This window comes from Urtica dioica, chromosome 8 (genome assembly GCF_054948205.1).
Source record: "Urtica dioica subsp. dioica isolate 48M chromosome 8, U.dioica_male_clone48M_v1_H2, whole genome shotgun sequence".
Classification (NCBI taxonomy): domain Eukaryota; kingdom Viridiplantae; phylum Streptophyta; class Magnoliopsida; order Rosales; family Urticaceae; genus Urtica; species Urtica dioica.
In genome coordinates this window covers 23,613,456-23,628,104 of record NC_142763.1, presented here as the reverse complement: position 1 = coordinate 23,628,104, position 14,649 = coordinate 23,613,456, and the positions used below count along the sequence as shown (strand labels likewise).

Sequence of the window (14,649 nt, the reverse complement as noted above, 5' to 3'; positions counted from 1 at the left end):
ACTCTAGGGGAACCCCGAATAAAATATGATAAGACTTATGATACGAAAGACCATGACACTATTAGAATTTAAAACACTAATAACCGAATCATGCATCGCATTACTCATCTTTTTTGTGAGTCATAGTTATTCTCGCTGAGCGTTAGCTCATATTATGTGTATTCGTCCGTATTGTAGGTAAGCAACAAATAAATAAGTGAGGAGGGTGGATCAGCGGCGTTCGATGGCTAAGGGGTTGGGTTGTGGTTCCGCTCACTTAATTAAAAGACTTCCGCTACGAAATTTCCTAAACACTCGGTTTGAAATTTTATGCTTAAGATACTTTCCAAGTTTAATTAGTTTTGCAAAACTGAAGTTGAATTTTTATGGTTTTATTTCCGTTGAATATTCCAACCATCTACTTTAGTTTGGAATTCCGAATTAAATATTTTCTCTTATATTCATCAAATTGTTTTGTAAGATTTCAAATGTTGGTTATTTGCAAGGATTGTTTTATTTTAAAGTCCAAACTTTATAAATTATCCACTTTTTTTTTCTAAGTAAGAGAATTAAGCTTAGTATGACGGTCCGAAAAGTCGGGTCGTCACAAAATTATTGGATTTATTGATAGAAGCGACTGCGCGCCGCAATTTACTGCCAGACAGAAGCGATAATTAAAGATTTTTTAGTGGTTTTTAACCATTCGATCAGTTTTAATGACTCGTATTGCTCCGAAATTAGTGGAAACCCAAGGGATCAGACCTAAATCTTAAAAAGCACACTTTAGCCTCGTTTTTGGGGTGAACTAGTTTTCGCGAGATTCGTGACCTTGTGCATGATTTATTATTTCAAATTGACGTTTGAGAAAGATTAGGTTGTTAGTGTGCTTAGTTTGAATTACTGTAATATATTCCTAGGTTAGACATAGCTAGGTTGTTATAGAATCGTGTGAACGCTCTTTAACTTAATGCTTGTCATGTTTTAGGAATTGAGATTGAGAGAAAATTTTCCGGATATATTGACATATATTGTTATATGTTCGAGAGAGATTTAGTGATAACACGTGAGCGTTATTAGCAAAGTTTGAATGATACTAATTGTGTGTTACGCCCATGAATCTAAACCGTTGAATAAACTCGTGAAGGCTTAGTCCTTTATCTCCCTTTATCGTAAAATCCCGATATTTCTTTACTTTGTGACATCTTTTTCAACGTTCTTTAAGTTCGTGTCTCATTGATTAAATCAATAATTCATTTTTTTCTTCGTAGGATCGATATCCATACTTCGTGTACACTTTACTACTTGGACGATATGTGCACTTGCGCGCGAAAATATCGAAACACATATTTTATCCTAATTATTTTGGAGATTATGTAACTATGTATTTACAAAAATGGGAGACACCAAGTCAAACAGAAAAGACAAGAGATGTCCTTAGTTACAGAAAATTCAATGCGTGGGACGGATTTAATGATATCTATCCATTTATCTCGTTGAATATAACACAAAACAAACAAACAAAAACATGGCTCTGATATTCAAGACTCATGAGAGAGCACTTCTTTTTCTAACATTTTATAAATAAATAAATAAAGAAAAAAGCAAATTGGTAATTGCTTGAGTGTGTGACGAATGTCTCATCATTCCTATCTTGTTAAGATGTCAAGTAAAAAGGAAAAAAGAGCAAGAACCTACATGCATGTTTGTCAATATTCATTTTGAACCACACTTAAAAACATCACCATAAAATGTATCTTGTTAGATTGACGGGGTAAAAAGAAACATCACCACAATATTATTGCCACTGGGGATAATGTTACCTGATTCCATATGTAACATTTATGAAATCAAATAAAAATGATAAATATTTTATCTCATTTATAATCAATTGTGTGAGGGAGATATATATATATATATATATATATATATATAGAGAGAGAGAGAGAGAGAGAGAGAGAGCATGGAAGAGGAGAGAAGAGAGAGGTTGGTGGAAAGAGAGAAGAAGATCGATGAGAGATGGTTTTTTAGGGCTAATGAGTGAAATGGTGGAAGAAGTGAAAGTTTTGAGCTGTATTAGTGGGCCCTCTTCACTACCAGAAATTTGGCCTTTAACTACTGCCGAACACCGTAGTCATTTTAAGTCGACTACAGTTTACCGACTGTCATCTATTGCACTGGAGTCTTATCTCTTTGATTATGACTCCAGTTTTTGGCCGTAGTGTATCTGTTTTATAAGACTGTAATTAAAATATATAACTACATTTTATAGATGTAGTCTTACTAGTCTCATCTATAAATACTACAGCGTTATGATGTAGTTATATATAACTCAATTACATAAGAAAAAAACACTAAAGTTTTAACAAGTAGTCTTAATTGATTTAATTAGACAGACTACGGCGTTTTTGTGTCATCTATTGCACTGGATCTATTTGCCTATGACTCCATTCTTTTCTGTTGAAGACTACATTTTTATAATGTAGTTGTTCAAGTTGAGAGTCAATAAACACTACATTTTTAAAGAGTAGTTATAATTAACAATAATTCTACGAGATAAGCCACTTCAAACGTGGTAATTGCAATCTAACCGACGTTTAAATAAACTTTCAAATATAGCCACAAGTGATGACGTGGCCTATATTAATCATGATGAAAATTACATCTTTGTCCATTTTAGAAAAATCGGCTAAAAAAAAGTTGCAGCCCACGTTTGGAATCATTTTTTTACAGCCAACGTTTATTATTTTTGAGACTTTAATACACGTCTCTACTATTTGAATTTCTTTCCTTTTTTATAGTACAATCGGTTTATATTTAAATCTATTTAAAATTAAAATTCTTTCAAATGATATCTAGCCAATTTGATTTGGTAGTTATCACACAACGTTTTTTAACAACAAATTCTACCATTAAAGGACTAGATATGATTCTCTCTCTCTCTCTCTCTCTCTCTCTCTCTCTCTCTCTTGAAAACAGTGCGGCAATTCCAGAAGATTACGAAGCCCATGCTCGCCGCCGTCGAACAAGATTTTAGTAGAATTTTCCGCTCTCAGCAAGTCCGATTCAGCCTCTGAATGAAGGTATTCGGACCCAAAAATGTCAAAGGTTGAGAGATTGATAATGGTGAAGCTTTCATGGCCGGATGCAGTTGATTTTGGATGAATATCAATTCTGTTGAATATTTCTGTTTATTTTTGTAAATTTGTGTGTATATTCCTCATCGTTGTTTAAGGCTCAGACCCACCAAACTCAATCTCTCTCTACAACTTCCCCATATTCAAGTTTATGTGTAAATTTTCTGTTTATTTTGGTTTAATTTATGTTAATTTTAGTAAATTTTTTAAATAGAAACGGAGCTGAATTGATCACAAGTCGAGCAACAAAAATGTCAAAGGTTGAGAGATTGATAATGTTGAAGCTTTCATGGCCGGATGCAGTGATTTTGGAGATGTCGGTGTTTTTGGTGGGTCTCTTTGAAAGTGAAATGAAAAGTATGGAGAGAGAAAGATCTTTGAATATTAAATGATATCCCTTTTTAGATGGTTGTGAGATTGTACCCGATTGTGTAATCAAATGACAGGATTAAAAAATTCCCTTATAAAACTATTGCCTTTAATTTAAACATATCTTTTGAATTTGGTATTCTACAAACGTTGGCTACTACTTTTAAAAAGAAAGCATTATAATTACTTAGGGGTATTTCAGTTATTTTGTACCCGTAAATTTCAAAAATTGGCTAGATTAAAAAATTAACCAAACGTTGGCTAGATCTCAAAAACCACGTTTCAATTTGGCTACGTTGCTAGTTTGCCCTATAATTAATTGAGTTAGATAGACTACTGTGTTTTTGTGGCATCTATTGCACTGGAGTCTTATCTCTTTGCCTATGACTCCAGTCTTTTCTCTTGAAGACTACATTTTTTAACTGTAGTTTATATCCATGAAATTCTATTTTAACAATATAGACTACATCTTATTTATGTAGAGCAATTTATTTAATAAAAATATATATTTAAATAAATATATATACTAAATTACATTTATAATAAATGAATATCCAAAAAATACCTAATAATAATATAAAAAAATCTCATATTTCATTAAATCAACAAAAAATTGGCTACGTAAGCCACCTAAACTATAGGAATTGTAAATTAGCAAACCTTTGGTAAATAATTTGTAAATAGCCAACTTGCATACGTGGCAGCCAATTAACTACCTAAAATATATGTTTGGTTGTGTTAAATAAGGCTTCTATTAATTTGTTAATAAGTTTACTTGGCTATTTACAAGAAATTAACCAAAGGTGGGCTATATCTCAATCCACTATATCCGTGTGGCTATATAACTTAATAACCCATAAATCATAAATATCATTTACATTTACATGCATAAATTTGGCATTACAAATATTTGGAAGAGATAAATTACTTACAATTTGTTTATGACACTACAAGTTTTTTTTTTTTTTTTTTTGAAGGAGACCCTACAAGCAAAGTTAATATAGTGAACCCATTGAACCTGCAGGCAAGGGAAAAACACACACCAAAATCACACAAAATCATAAACACCTGAGACATAAGAAAAAGCCACACCATGTACTAACACCCTGAGACATGGTTTAGCTTTGAACTTAACACTAATTAGAACTAACACTAATATTTCACACACACATGATCAAATCAGACTTACCTAACATAACACACAAAGAGACGTACCTAAACAAAAATACACACACACACACACACACACACACACACACACACACACACACACACACACATCTCATAATTTAATCGTTTTGAATCTGACCACAACCATCTGAATGGTTACTAGCGTTGTCAATATTAATATCTTGAAATCAATATTAATATCTTGTCATAATTGTTAAGCCGTTTTTTGGATTTAACATTTGAGGACACGTGGCGTGCCGGGAATAGTCACGTGCCTAGTATTGGATCGGCCCAAAGCGTCCGGGAGCTTCAGAGGATCTTAGAATCGTAAAGAGGGAAACAATGCTTTGCCTTCTTCTTCTTCGGGAATGCGTTCTTCGTCTTTGATTCCTGACCTGGAGGTCGAGCTCGCCTGGAGGGTCGAGCTCGTCTGGAGGCTGAGCTCGCCTAGGGGGTCGAGCGCTCCTGGAGATCGCCCCTGCCTGGAGGGTGAGCTCGCCTGGGGGTTCGAGCTTGCCTGGAGATCGCCCCTGCCTGGATGTCGAGCTTGTCTGGGGGATCGAGCTCGCCTGGAGATCGCCCTGCCTGGAGGTCGAGCTCGCCTGGAGGTCGCCCTGCCTGTAGGTCGAGCTCGCCTGGAGGTCGCACTGCCTGGAGGGAGCTCGCCTGGGGGGTCGAGCTCGCCTGGAGGTCGCCCCTACCTGGAGGTTGAGCTCGCCTGGAAGGTTGAGCTCGTCTGGAGGTTGAGCTCGCCTGGGGGGTCGAGCTCGGTTTGGAGGTCGACCCGGGCTGGAGGTCGAGCTCGCCTAGAGGATCGAGCTCGGTTTGGAGGTCGCCCCTGGCCGGAGGTCGAGCTCGCCTAGGGGGGTCGAGCTCGCCTGGGGTCGAGTTCGACTGGGGGGTCGAGCTCGGTTTGGAGGTCGACCCTGGCTGGAGGTCGAGCTCGCCTAAGGGGTCGAGCTCGCCTGGGGGTCGAGCTCGGTTTGGAGGTCGACCCTGGCTGGAGGTCGAGCTCGCCTAGGGGGTCGAGTTCGCCTGGAGGTTGAGCTCGCCTGGGGGTCGAGCTCGGCTTGGAGGTTGAGCTCGCCTGGGGGGGTCGAGCGCTCCTGGAGATTGCCCCTGCCTGGAGGGTGAGCTCGCCTGGAGATCGCCCTGCCTGGAGGTCGAGCTCGCCTGGGGGGGCGTGACCGTTCTCTTCGTGAGCTGCCTACGTACCCGCTTTGCGAGATCAGGTCATGACGTAGTTCAGGGCCAGATGTGTTTGCTATTTGAGTGGATTCTTGGATTTTTGTTTTTCTTCCTCCCGCCGAGAGATGGTTCTCGATCTTTGTCTATGATCCGGGATAATTTTGAAGTTGGGAGAGTATCTGGCTGAGAGAATTCTGGGGTTGAGAGTCTCTGGGGTTGAGAGAATTTTTTGTTCAGAGTCCGTTCTCTTTTTTCTCTTTTTTTGATTTGTGTGAGTGAGCTATTTATAGGGAAAACATGTCGCTTGGCTTGTTGAAAATTCGCTTGTCGCTTGGCTTGTTGAAAATTCGCTTGTCGCTTGGCTTGTTGAAAATTCGCTTGTTGAAAATTCGCTTGTCGCTTGGCTTGTTGAAAATTCGCTTGTTTTTAGTCATGCATATTTTTGGCATTTGACTAAATTGCCCTTTTATATTGTAACGTCGTTTTTGCAATTGAGGCGTCGTTTTTGCAATTGAGGCGTCGTTTTTACCATAAGAAAAAGACGGCATAACAATAATAACATCAATTGCCTTATTCTAAAAAATGGTACAAGATGGGGTGCCTTTACTTCTTTTGCTTAATTTGCTGATTCATTATAATCTGATAAAAAAATAAAACTAAGAATCCAAATGAATAACCGTTATTAGACTTAACACAACAAACTCGTTCACACTTGTATTCTGACTACTATCAAATATTCTAACTTTTTTTATTACAAGATAACTTGCTTCTATAGTCTAACAAGTAATGAGTGTTGATGAATGCATAGAAACAGATCTGATAACCACATGGATGAATATTAGCAAGAAATTATTTGCTTTACTTCAACAATATTACTAAGCTCAAATAATCAGATCAACACCCTATATTTTCCCTAAAAAGTATGCAAGTCTAACTTCTACAACTTACCCGCTATGCTATGCTTTGGTCTACCGTTTCCATCTCTTTCCTGACCTGTTCAAAGAAAGAAAGAAAAGAATCAAGAGCAGAAAAATAGTTCAAAACACTACCAAGCTTGACTAAGCTCATTTGGACTTGTGATTTAAAGGAATGGGTTAAATATTTATTTTTTGTAATGAAACTGAAACAATCAGACCTAATATGAAATAATATTGGCAGTGGATATATCATACAAAGATTCTGAAAAATTCAACGATCATCACAAATCAAGCATCAATTCAGCACCAATAATCAAGAACCCTTTACCCACAAAAACCCCAAATTCATGAAACCTAACTCAAGAGAATCACAATCAAACCAAACAAAGGCACGCGAGAAACAAGAACGATGTGAATCATAAACATCGCCATCAAATTTATCCTCAAACCATTCAATTTCCGAAATCAAGCGGAATCAAAAGGAAGCCCTAATTCACGAATAGAAGAGGAGAAAATTACCTCAGAAACTCGTGAATAACTGGCGAGAATCCACTTACAGCTCATTTGCCGTACATCTTCTTATGAGATAAACAAACTTCTATGACTCTCTTCTAATTGTGATCCTGTTCTTTCTCTTTCTCTCAGTCTCTCTCCCTCTTTTCTTTCTCAACGTGTTTCAATCTCATGCCCAATCTCTGTCTCGCTGATTCTCTCTCGATCACGCTCAGCTCTCTCTCGATTATGTAGTTTTTTTCTTTTCTTTTCTTTACTTGTGTTAAGGGTCGATCAAAAGAGATGGAATTGTCAAGGAATTTCCTAAAGAAATCCTTTCATTCTCCAGCCTCCTAATTTTCACAACAATTTTTATTTTTTTATTTTTTAGAGAATAAACACTTTTAATAAAGAGAAGATATTGATGTACATCTAGCCAGACAGAAAACTTCCATAAAGATTTAAAAAAAAAAAACTATCATCAATATGATCGCCTAAATAAATAACCCCTTTGTCCTTTGGTAAACACTGGAAACAATAATGAAAAAGAAAAGCCAACTTAAAAAAAAAAACAAAAACCTCAGAAAGGTGTACCAATTTCACTCCTGGTCTCGGTAGGGCTATACAAAGCAGACCTGTTTCTGGGCCTATTCTCCTCCAACTGCTTGACCACCTCGTCCATGGCCGGCCTCACCGCCGGCACCGGAGCACAACAACCCATCGCGAGCTTCAGCGCCTGAATCAGCCCTTCCTCCATCGGGCTCCGAATCCCTTTGATCACCTCCGCGTCGAAAACCTCCATCGTCGTCTCCTCCAGAACCGCCACCTTCACCATCGCCGGAAGATCGATAAACTCTCCTCCTCCGCCGCCGCTCTTCCCGGGCTCAAAATTTATTACTTTAAATAATGTAAACCCAAGGGACTCGGATATCACAGGGGGAGATTTAACAATCCTGTTATGAGGATTTAAAGGTTCATAAACGAGATGAGATCAGAATGCGAATCGATACCTTGGGAACGGCTCCTGGGTGAATCTTGTTGATGGTATTGCAGAGAATGATTCCATTTCTTAAGCAAGAAAGGAATTTTCTCTTCAAAGGCTCGTTCGACAATCCCAACGTACCCACTAAGCTCTTGAGCCATTGCACCGCTTGAAATCGCCTCCAAGCTTAACATATTTGGTTATTTTCGTATTACGATCAAGAAAACAAAAAATAGGAATCGAATAATGTAAAAAAAATTGTGAAAGAAGAAATAAAGTCGAAAAATACAAACCTTGCTTCTTCAACTTTTCTTGAAGCCATTGTGAAATCATTTAGACCCTACATCTCAACTCACAAAAAATCACAATCAGACCCACTAAATTAGACAAGATAAATTCAAATCAACTGAGATGAATCAAACCACGTTCAATCAATTTCAGAAACCCAAAATCAGAGTTCAAAATCGAAACTCTAAATCCATGAAATTACCTGCAATTAACGTTCGCCGAAACCCAAACATTAACATGCGATGGAGCAGAATCGTACGGCGACGGAGAGGGGCGGAAAATATTGAATGGCCACAGAGAGGGACGGTGAAGAATCGTCCAGGAACACGGCGAACCGGGTCTGCGAGTTAGAGACAGAGTTAGGAAGAGTGAGAAAGAGAGATTCTATCAACCCAAACATCTCAGATTAAACCCTAGGTACCCTAGAACCAATTTTCTGGTAGTGGAAGAAGCAAACCGAGCCAGGAAAAGAGGTTCAAACCCTATTATCCTTTGAGAAATTTGAAGAAGAAGAAGAGGGAAATACTGAGTAGAGAGATGACTGAGATTTGGAGAGAGGGATTTACCGGTGAGCATGATCGGGGTGAGATATTTGTGATAGTGGCGGTGTTTTTCGCAGCGGTGGTTATCGCGGTGTCTCTCTCTTCGGTTCTCTTTTTTCTTTTTCTTTTTTCTTATTTTTCGTTGAATCTGATATGTTTAACATGAGTGATATAATGTTTCTAATACTTAGTCAATTTGGCTAAATAAAATAGTGGAGGGAAATTTCCAAAAGATAGTGGAGGGAAATTTCCCACCTTGTAAAAATTTTGGTAATTTTTTATGTATTGAGTATTACAACTCCTTCTCTACCTTTGATTGTAGTGTAAATGTGTCAAAATTTTGTGGAAAATTTCCCTCCATTTAAAAATGGTGAAATTTTGATCATTTTTAATTTTTTGAGTATTACCACTACTTTTTTATATTAGCTGTAGAGAAAAATAGATCATTATCTACAGCTTTATATTCGACTGGAGTCTAATATAGACCTAAAAAAAGGTGACCGTAGTCTGTATTCAAAGACTCCATTAAAAGGCTAAACTGGAGTTAAAAAAAAAAACTGTAGTTGTATCCCATATTTCTGGTAGTCTTCTCTAATTATAATATTTTATATGTTTGATATAGTAGAAACTATAAAGAAATTAAAAGGAAGAAAAAATATACTAGTAGGTTTGAGATACCGTTAATGTGCCGGGACTCAGATTTTATTGAATAAAAATCTTATTGTATTCAAATTTTCTTGGACTTAAAAAATTTCTCTTTTTATTGTCATGATAACCAGTGGCGTGGAAAAACGCAGTTGTTGCACATTAACGTGATAAAATTCTACTAAACGGATTACAGTGTAGATGGATACAATATTGAATATTCCACTATTTTACTTCCAGTATAACGAATTTGAAAATAAAAATTGATACCTCTCATAAAGTCACTATTCCAAATTCATGATGTTGATGTTCTGACTCTAGAAAAAAAAAAGTAAATAAATAAATAAATTTTCAATTTGAAGCCTAGTCCTCAATAGTCGTGGCAAAAGAGTAGATCGGTACTAGAGAAGTCAGGAAGAATAAAAAAAGAAAATACCAAATTACAATAAAATAAGGTATTAAAGCTAAATTACAAAAAAAAAATAATAAATAGGGCTTTTTGGACTTTTTTGCCTTTGATATAATATATTAAAATACCAAAGAAATGAAAAAAATAAAAAAAATAAAAAAAGAGCACATAATGAATTTTTTTTTTTTAAGTTGGGGTGACATGGGCCACCCCCATGACCCCATGTGGGTCTGCCCTTGCTAATATGCGTATATAATGAAAAAACGGTATCAAATAGTTAAATTTTAATGTAGTTTAATAATTAATTTGTGCTATAGCGACGTATATATGCCATCAGTTTTAAAATCCGATAATCAATTTGAACATGTTCAATTAGTTATGAAACAGAATAACCCGTTTTTAAAACATATTAACTGATTTTTTTTTTTAATTCTAATTTGAAACAAAGTTATATGAAAATGACTTTGTTTTGAACTGACACCGGTTATGAAACCGGATAATCAATTTTTGAATAACCAGTTTTAGACCTTCATAACCTCTTTTTAAATCAATTTTCAAACTGGATATCGATAATTAAAATTCGGTTAACCAAAAATTTGTATAACTTTGATTTGGATCAAGGGTCAAGCGGCTATATAGCCAAATAGAACTTAAGCTTTTGCAAAATAACCATAGTTTGTCAACTATAAGCAAACTAGCCAAAGTAAGATTAATCTAGGCTGGATTAAATTTAATCCTAACGAACTATAAAGACAGAATGTAAGCTTTATGAAAGATGGATTAAAATTAATCGAGGCAGGATTAAAAGTCGTAGTACTCTCAATTGGCTATTTTGCTATACCTAATGAAACTATGGCTATTTTGCAAAAGTCATAGTTTGAATTGGCTATTTCATACCATTTTTCCTTGGATCAATTGGATCCAGTTATTGGTCCAAAAATTTGAAAGCCGAAAAATTCAATTTCGATTTCTAAAACGGGCCTAAACCAAATTGAACCAAACCGGTTTTAGCCCTAAACAAAATCCTTCATTTAAGTGAAAAAAAAAAACTAAATTTTTGAAGATTATTTGACTTGGCAAGTATGGAATGGCTGGCGCGTTGGAGACTCTCTCCGGCCAAGCCTACGGTGCTAAGCAATCCAAAAAGGTCGGAGCCCAAACAAACACAGCGATCGTAGCCCTTGCGTTTACGTGCCTCCCTCTCTCTCATTTGGATTTCTATGGGAAAGATATTAGTTTTGATGGGACAAAATCCGTTGATATCCAAAGAAGCCGGGAGATTCGCTCTCTTTCTTGTCCCCGCGCTCTTTGCCTATGCAGCCCTTCAGCCCCTCGCGCGATACTTCCAATCGCAGAGCCTTATCGCTCCTTTGTTGGCGAGCTCGCTCGCCTCTATGTTGTGCCACGTGGCACTCTGTTGGACCCTCGTGTTTCGGTTCGGGCTAGGGCATCTTGGGGCGGCTGTGTCCATCGGTGTCTCTTATTGGCTCAACGTGATTTTGTTGTCTCTTTACATGCGATTCTCACCCTCGTGCGAGGCCACGCGGGCCCCACTTTCTTCCAAGGTGTTCTGTGGTTTCCGAGAGTTCTTGCGCTTCGCTGTTCCTTCCGCGGTGATGGCGTGGTAACATACATTTTACCTTTTAAGTTAAATTAGCTCGTATTAAGTTCACTATGCATTTATTTTCTTTTCTGATTTATATTTTGCAAGCCTTGAGTGGTGGTCATTTGAGCTTCTCATTTTACTCTCCGGCTTTCTTCCTAATCCCGAGCTTGAGTCTTCAGTCATGTCGATATGGTATGCCATCGATCTATATATTTATACGTACTACTACAATTTTGGGTTTGGACAACGGTTACAAACACGTGCATAAATAATTCTTTTTCCCAAGGCTATTTCAATTTTGCATGTTAAAGACCTATATATGTATGTATTTTAGGATGGAATACTCTGAGCATTAATGTAATTATTATGTTTGCATGCTTATATGGTTTGAATACGTTTCTCTGAGAGTATGTACGCCGTTGAAATTCTGATTGTATTCTCCATCCTAATATTTATTCTCCGTACACTTTTATTGGTCATTTTGGGAGTCACGAGTTTAATATCCTGTCAATAAGTAAACTATTATTACAAAAGATATCTCAACATTTATTTCTTGATGAATAATTGATATCTTATATTCGTCTTTCAATTTTTTGAAAACAGTTTATCAACCATCACTACCCTTTACACAATACCCGAAGGGCTTAGCGCGGCTGCAAGGTAATAACGGTTAATTATTTGCGGCACACTCATCTTTATTCATTCTATCATGCAGCTCAATAAAAATTAAAAAAAAAAAAAAAAACTATAAGATATAAATTACCTTATATGTTTTGTTGGGTCTTTTATCTATTCGACGTGGGACGTCCTTAACAATTGTTGCTATAGCATGGAGAATTAAACACGTGACCTTGTAAAGTTTGTTGAGTTAATTGTTATTTCTGGTTCTAAGTGCAAGGTTTGGACACCAGTGATAGTAAATAAGGGTTAATTCTACATTATTTTTTTCTTCTTCAAATTAGACAGATCTAAGAGTGTTTAGTTACAAACATGTAACTAATAGTGACAAAATTGACACTTTTACTTGTTTGTTTGTAACTAAACACTCATAAATCTGTCTAATTTGAAGAAAAAAAGTAGTAATATAGAATAATCAACTTATTTACACTTATATGTGTATAATTTTAGGAGCGGTGATTATTAATATGATGCTGTCTCTTTGAGCTCACTTACTATGAGTCAAATTCAACAATTTACTTGTTTGTAACTAAACACTCATAAATCTGTCTAATTTGAAGAAAAAAAGTAGTAATATAGAATAATCAACTTATTTACACTTATATGTGTATAATTTTAGGAGCGGTGATTATTAATATGATGCTGTCTCTTTGAGCTCACTTACTATGAGTCAAATTCAACAATATATTAGACACCTCAAAAATCAATTGAAAATGAAAAGAGTAACTTGTGACCTTATAAATCTTGTTTGGCCTCTTCATATTTTTCTGACATGAGATTCTTAACATGTTGAAACACTAGAGATTTATTTTACATATTGTTTATTTTGTTTTAAGAATAGAACGAGAGTGGCAAATGAATTAGGAGGCGGTAATCCCCGAGCAGCTCGGCTCGTCGTGCAGTCAGTCATGTCACTTGCGGTCTCAGAGGCTCTCCTCATGAGCTCGACTCTCTTTGTCGGCTGTAGCGTTTTGGGTCACCTTTTTAGTAATAACGCGGAAGTCGTGAAATACGTGACCTCAATGGCCGCTCTAATTTGCATTGGGGTCGTATTCGATAGCTTACATTGTGTCCTCTCGGGGATCGCCAGAGGATGTGGATGGCAAGATTTGGGAGCCTTTGTCAACCTTGGAGCCTACTATTTCGCCGGAATTCCCATTTCGGTCACACTCGGATTTTGGTTCGACTTCAGAGGAACGGGACTTTGGGTTGGGATTGTGCTTGGTTCATTTCTACAATCACTTCTTCTTTCTCTAGTCATAATTTTCACAAATTGGGAAAATAAGGTTAGTCTTTCGTGGCGTTTAAGATATAATCTATATTTCTTAAATGATTTATATCGTATAGACCGGTTGATCGTAATTGGAACATTCATGGACATTGGGTTGAACTTAGTATTTTAACATTCCATTCCAAAGTTTTATTATTAATAACTGTGGACTTTGATACGTGTAAGATATTGTAATGTTGCAGGCAACGATGGCGAGGAGGAGAATATTTCAAGGAAGATCTTTAGATGAAGATAACAGAGTGACCGATCACGTGGCTTTACTAACTTAAATTGAACAAGTACGAAAATATAGACCGAACAATTTGACGTTGTACGTTGAAACAATTTTGTTTTAAGTTTATGTACTACTTTTTTTTTCCTTAATTATGCTCATCAAGTTAAAAAAGTTATTATCTAATTAAACAAATACCGTCTAAATCAATTTAATTCAAAGAATACTGCTTTCATATTGTTCAAACTTCGAAGATGGTTTATGGTTGGGAAACCATCGAGTGGTCTAATTTTACTAAAAACCGATAGTTTTTATATTTTCAGCGCTAGATGGTATACTTGGGTTTCTAAATTTAAAAACAATATTAGTCATTTTCCTATTTTAGTCGGTCATAATAAAATTAAAGATTAGAAAATAGAACAATTTAATGCCAGGGTTTATTATTTCCAATTGCATGCTTTAAAAGAGAAATTTCTATACACCGTTTTTATTTTATTTTTTTCCTGCACATAAATCACCCTAACCTAAGTTTCGATTGTAAAAATGAACCTCCTTATTTTGGTAGTCATTAAGTTCCAGAGTTTACTGCACGATTCATTAAAAACTACGGTAAACCTGTATCTCGCAAAGACAAAACAAAGAGTGGTGCTTTTATAATTTTAATAATAAGAATAAAGTGTATTGTTGCATCTCTATTACGAAGAATTCAGGAAAACTTTTCAACACAAATAAAGAAAATTTGGGAGCT

At 36.4% G+C, this 14,649-nt stretch overlaps 1 pseudogene; it reads left to right on the top strand.

The window, feature by feature from the left end:
• The first annotated feature begins 11,202 nt into the window (after positions 1–11,202).
• LOC149388628 (protein DETOXIFICATION 14-like) lies at positions 11,203–13,959 on the top strand (annotated as a pseudogene).
• Positions 13,960–14,649: the final 690 nt, after the last annotated feature.